This window comes from Acartia tonsa, chromosome 7 (genome assembly GCF_053477335.1).
Source record: "Acartia tonsa isolate MP-2025a chromosome 7, ASM5347733v1, whole genome shotgun sequence".
Classification (NCBI taxonomy): Eukaryota; Metazoa; Arthropoda; class Copepoda; order Calanoida; family Acartiidae; genus Acartia; species Acartia tonsa.
In genome coordinates this window covers 51523320-51529849 of record NC_137266.1, presented here as the reverse complement: position 1 = coordinate 51529849, position 6530 = coordinate 51523320, and the positions used below count along the sequence as shown (strand labels likewise).

General features: G+C 26.6%; 2 protein-coding genes across 2 annotated transcripts in view; both read left to right on the top strand.

The window, feature by feature from the left end:
* The first annotated feature begins 5109 nt into the window (after positions 1 to 5109).
* The window catches only part of LOC145323956 (uncharacterized), a 342132-nt gene continuing 340711 nt past the window's right edge, over positions 5110 to 6530 (top strand). The window contains exon 1 of the mRNA XM_080166571.1: positions 5110 to 5148. The gene's annotated coding sequence lies outside the window, so the exon portion shown is untranslated. The remainder of the gene's footprint in view (positions 5149 to 6530) is intronic.
* Positions 5110 to 6530, top strand: part of LOC145323954 (uncharacterized) — a 34928-nt gene continuing 33507 nt past the window's right edge. Inside the window, exon 1 of the mRNA XM_080166569.1 lies at positions 5110 to 5147. The gene's annotated coding sequence lies outside the window, so the exon portion shown is untranslated. The remainder of the gene's footprint in view (positions 5148 to 6530) is intronic.

Below are 6530 nucleotides of genomic sequence, written 5' to 3'. Positions count from 1 at the left end.
ATAAAAATATGTTATTAAAGCAATAATATTTAATATATAAAAATATGTTATTAAAGCAATAATATTTAATATATAAAAATATGTTATTAAAGCAATAATATTTAATATATAAAAATATGTTATTAAAGCAATAATATTTAATAAATAAAAATATGTTATTAAAGCAATAATATTTAATATATAAAAATATGTTATTAAAGCAATAATATTTAATATATAAAAATATGTTATTAAAGCAATAATATTTAATAAATAAAAATATGTTATTAAAGCAATAATATTTAATATATAAAAATATGTTATTAAAGCAATAATATTTAATAAATAAAAATATGTTATTAAAGCAATACCTAATATTTAATAAATAAAAATATGTTATTAAAGCAATAATATTTAATATATAAAAATATGTTATTAAAGCAATAATATTTAATAAATAAAAATATGTTATTAAAGCAATACCTAATATTTAATAAATAAAAATATGTTATTAAAGCAATAATATTTAATAAATAAAAAGCCTTATCTTGTAAGATGTCTAGTTTATTTATTTTGTATTGTTTACTTGTTGTCCGACCATGCAGGGATCTCAAGGGATAAGACAATGGCCGATAAATTTATGTACATCCCCAATGATAATACACAAAAACCTCTCTTTTGTAGATTACAATTAGTAGTTGTAACGTTTGAACTTAATGAACTAACCAATCAAAATTCATTTTAAAAGTCCCCAAAGTTATTGAGTCAACGGATAAGAAAAGGTCATTAAAACCTTTGGGGACTAGTGTAATAAACAGCCCATTGTCCCCTTCCTTTCTGTGTTGTGCGACCACGTCAATATAAATGTATTATTTAATCTCTTTAGCAGCGCAGCTACTCCATAGATACTCTACTTCTAAAGATAATATACATTATTTTGTGATTAGCAATTATTGAAAATAGTCTTATATTTTGTTTTAAGGTCAAAAATAGCTAGTTTTTTTTTTCATAAAGAAATTTAAAATCACAAAGTCTTTTGGGTTTATTTCTAAGACATGTTTTTGGCTAAATTTATTATATTAACCTTTCCTAGAGAAAGGTTACTCCTCCTTAATATAGTTGTTTTCTATTAATTTTAAACAAAACATAATTAGGGAAAATCGAAGCCTCTAGAGGCGAAGCCAGCAGTGCTTATAAAAGTATCACGTTCATTTTATACCTTTGTTTACTTTCCATGATGTTCTAGAAATTTTGGTAAACAAAGTTCAGTTTATTAAACAAACAATGCAGTTAATACACAGGGAGGGAGGGGACATTGGACTGTTTATTACACTAGTCCCCAAAGTTTTATATTAACGTTTTCTTATTTGTTGGCTTAAAAACTATGATTGATTGGTTTATTAAAGTTGAGTGTCCAACAACAGTTTGTAATCAACAGAAGGGATAATTTTTGGAATTTTTGGTATTGTCACAGGAAAGAATACATTAATTTATCAGCTATTGTCTTATCCCTTAAGATCCTTGAGTTAATACATATAATACTAATATTACAGAAAGATAAGATAAAAAATAATTAATTTTATTTATGTTTATCAAATTTCCAAATTTTCAAGAATGATTTTTATGTTTATAAAAAAAAATACTCTAAAAAATTAATGCTCGATTGATAAATCTAAAACTTTCATGGATGTGTTGTATTGGTCTTTTTCAGATATAATTGTAAGTGTGACTTCAGCAAAGCATGTTATTTTTTTTATAAATTTTTTGTTTAAATTACAATGACAAAATTTTATTAAAAATGTCTAAAGTAATTTCCAAGATAATCTACTATTAAGGGGTGGAATAGTTATTCATCACATCGTATTATAATCTGTATTTTTGACAGCTTTCCTCTGATATTAAAATAAAAAGTTTTAGGATTAAAACCAGTTTTGTTAGCCCCGAAGAGCCAAAGGCTTGGGCTGACAAAACTGGTAAAAATTTTATGATTTTTATTTTAATATCCATGGAAATGTGTATATAATACGATCCTATACATGATTTTTCAATATGACTGAGAACCGGTCCTAACCGCGCGGATATTAATCGGTTTCAAATAGTCCGTTTTTTACTGATGTTCTTTTTCTACAAAATAGTAGTTATTTTATTTTATTTTGTGCTTCGCTTATTCTAGAAGTTGTCGACCTTGTTTATTTGTTTATCTTTTATAATATATTTTTTCTTTCATTGCTTTTCCATTTAGTTCCAGGATGGGAAGGGGACATTGGGCTGTTTATTACACTAGTCTCCAAAGTCTTAAAATAACGTTTTCTTAACAACTCTGGGGACCTCACTGAATTTTGATTGGTTGCTTCTTAACAATTAGTGTCCAAACATTGCAACTATTAATTGTAATCTACAAAAGACATATTTTGTGTTTAATCATTGGGGATGCACACCAATTTAGTTTACTCATTGGGGATGTACACCAATTTATCGGCTATTGTCTTATCCCTGATTTATTTATGTATTGCTTGCCAAATGGTCGACATCTGTGTCTTGTTTACATGGGTAAAGTCTAGTCTAGTAATTAAATATATATACCACAAAACAATAATACAGTATCATAATATATCTATAATACAAAGTAGCTTGATGTCTGTCCGTCTGTCTGTCTGTCCCTTAAGATCTCGGTATCCAATGAACCGATTGGATTCTACTCTTCAGGGTATATACCTATTGGTCCTGTGGTGGTTTTAAGATATTACACCCCCAACCACCCAAAAAACAAAAAAAAATCCCCCCCTTCCAATTTTTTTACGAATTTTGCGAAAATTTGCGATTCATTCGCATTTTTATCCGCTGGGTAGGTAATGGAAGATGTGATTATACCTCCTGGGGCAAAGCCCCTAGAGGCTAGGGGCGAAGCCGCTACTGATATTATACTACTGAAAAATTAAATGCTCAAATAAGGTCCAATAAACAGTTAATATATAAATCTTTATAGATTTTTCATATTACTTAACATTTTATAACAGAAAAAAAATATTTTATGGCTAAAAAATTTGAGAAAGGTTGAAAAGCTTTGAGTTTGTTGGAATATTTTACCATGTACAGTCTAGTCTAGTAATTAGATATATATACCACAAAACAATAATAGATTCTTTCCCCAAAAGTTCATATTAAGTGCTGAACTTCCCACCTAACCTTTTTTTAAAAGGAGGGAGGGGGTAGTTTTTCATCTTATGTATAACCCTTGTCTAGTCTAGAAATTAAAAATTTATACCACAAAACAATAATACATTATGATCATATAGTACTGAAACAAGTAAATGCTCAAATAAGGTCCAAAAAATAGTAAATATATAAATCTTTTAAATTTTTCATACAACATATTACCATATTGCAACAGAAATCTTATGGCTGAAAAATGTCCCCCCTTCCTCCTGTTTTGAAATAAATTGAAAATAAAGGAGGAGTGGGGTAGTTATTTTTTCTTATGTATAATAGACTATAAAGTTTTAAAGATTTTTAATCAATATAATAGATTTGAAATCTGCATAAAATTTTAAGGATTTTTTATAAAATTAGTTTTTTATATAATTCTTTATTTAAAGGCGCAAATACAAATTAAGTTAAATAATTTTGAGATCTGTGATTGGTGGATTGAAAACTATCTGCGCTCTGATTGGAGAAGCTTAAGTGACGTACATCATTCAACCAATTAGAGCGTAGGTAGTTTCCAATCCAGCTATCCTATTGGTCAAAATTTATTAACTTTAATCGTATTTGCGCCTTTAAAGGGCGAATATAGGTTTGATATAATATAAGCTTATTTCAAAGGTGCCATTATATAGATTATAAATAACTTAAAGACATTGACATATTTAACTGTATAAGTCTGTTTCTAGCCAAAAACCGATCCAATTCGTTGATAGAATTACGTCATTTTGCGTAACAAATGTAGTTCCCTAAGAAATCCAAACATCACTGCATCACACAAGGCTGTGTCTGAAGGTTGAATTATAAAGCTTCTGTTCAATCATAGTCATAATGAAGAGGAAAGGATTTGACAGACATTGGATGCTGCAACTTTTTTTTCAATTTTTTCATAAAATAATTTTGTAAAAGTACATTGAAAAAGTAAGGGCTGAACCACTAATTTAAAAAAAATATTTAAAAATTAAAATATTATGTTTTTTGCTAAAAGTTGCATCATGTTTGTGTATGTATGTTCGTGTTACGTATCGTAATTAGGGTAAATATTTCATAAGGGATTAATCACAGATGCTCATAGAGAAAATAAATTTTAAAACGTATTATTTACCCTTGACGCTATATTTGAGACACTCTTGCGTAAAATATTTTGACGGAAATTAAAAATGTAATAAAATAATATATAATTAAAACAAATAAACATTTATATTATCATATAAGATGCATGCCAATATAACAATCAAATTGATTTAAGAAAAATAGTGAAAAAAAGGTCTTATAATGGTTAAAAAAAACGATTTTGTTGACTTTCTGATTTATCATATGTTGAAGTGAACGCAAAAATTGTAATATCTACTTAAGAATTTTTTTGAATTTCTAAATTTAGCATAGTTATCTTAAAAGTATGTAATTGCACCTTTCATATAAGCTCATATCATATTGAACCTATATTCGCCCTTTAAATAAAGAATTATATAAAAAACGAATTTTATAAAAAATCCTTAAAATTTTATGCAGATTTCAAATCTATTATATTGATTAAAAATCTTTAAAACTTTTATAGTCTAATGTATAACCCTTGTCTAGTCTAGAAATTAAAAATTTATACCACAAAACAATAATACATTATGCAATATATTACTTATATCAAAAGCTTTAAGTTAGTTGGAACATTTTACCATTTATAGCTGGTCTAGTTATTAATTAAATATATACCAAAAAACAATAATAGATGCTTTCCCTTAATGTGCCTATCGTGCACAGAACACCTTCCCTTTTTGTAATAAATTAAATATATACCATAATACAATAATACATTATCATCTTATATTACTGAAAAAAGTAAATGCTCAAATAAGGTCCTTCAAACAGTAAATATATTAATCTTTTACATTTTTCATACAACATATTACTTAACATTTTGTAACAGAAAAACGACCAAGCTAATATTGCTTGATTCACTTCTACAAGAGACAAAATGAATTGAAAATGATTGCTAAAATCGAAATATATCTTCATGTCTTAGAATAGTGTAATTTTTTTAAAATAGGTTGAAAAACATACTAACTTTAAAATAAAGTAACAGAAAAAAAATATTTTATAGCTTAAAAATGTGAAAGGGTTTAAAAGCTCTAAGTTAGTTGGAAGATTTTACCATGTACAGGGTTTTTTTTTAATAAGTTAAAAGTATTGCTTAATATAACCCACTTGCCATTGACAGAAATTAATAATCTATATCTTAATTTCTTTATTGATGTGGGACATTTTGTATGAGAAAAAAATATTTGGCGATTTTCAACAAATTATGCCTTAAAAACCGGTTTTTTCAAAGTACCTATTTTTGGAAGATTTTTGGATCATGACTAATTTAAAGAGTGTGCAAAAATGCATACATTTTTAAAAATCAAATTGCGCGGCTTGTGTTAATAGTAGAAAAATGTTACGCATACCGTTAGAATTGTCATAAACTCTAGTTTTTGGAAATATATGTAACACATACAGGCTATTTGTAGTATAGAAGCTACATTGGAAAATGTGAGAAATGTTGAAAATTTTAGGTAAGTTGGAACATTTTACCACGTAGATACTAAACTATACGTAGCACAGGAATAGTTCTTAAACACCTAAAAACTAGAGTTTATGACAATCTAACGATATGCATATCATTTTTCTACTATTAACACAAGCCGCGCTATTTGATTTTTAAAAATGTACGCATTTTTGCAAACCCTTTAAATTAGTCATTATCCAAAAATCTTCAAAAATAGGTTCTTTGTAAAAACCGGTTTTTAAGGCAGAATTTGTTGAAAATCGCCAAATATTTTTTTCTTATACAAAATGTCCCACATCAATGAAGAAATTAAGATATAGATTATTAATTTCTCTCAATGGCAAGTGGGTTAAATTAAGCAATACTTTTAACTTATTAAAAAAAACACCCTGTATATATACCAAAAAAAAATAATAGATGCTTTCCCTGAGAGTTCATATTGTGCATAGAACTCCCCATCATCCCTTTTTTGGGTTGGTATTTTTATTTCATATGTCTAACCCTTTAGTGCTATTTTTAACAACAATTTTATGGTCTTCTGATAATATATATTTATATGTACATCTTATTTCTTTATTATAAACCTGTGATTTCTTTCATGTCGCTTTTTTAAATTTTATAATAAAGAATTAATAATGATAATAATTATAGAGGAATATGTAAGACTTAGGAATCCCCATTTCTAAGACTTATTTCATTTTAATATTAAATAAAACCTAAAATTAAATCCGTTACAGCCTAACCCTAAATGTAGAAAACTTCGCTTTTAAAAAACGATTATTTTGTAACTCTTAAGTTCAAGTAT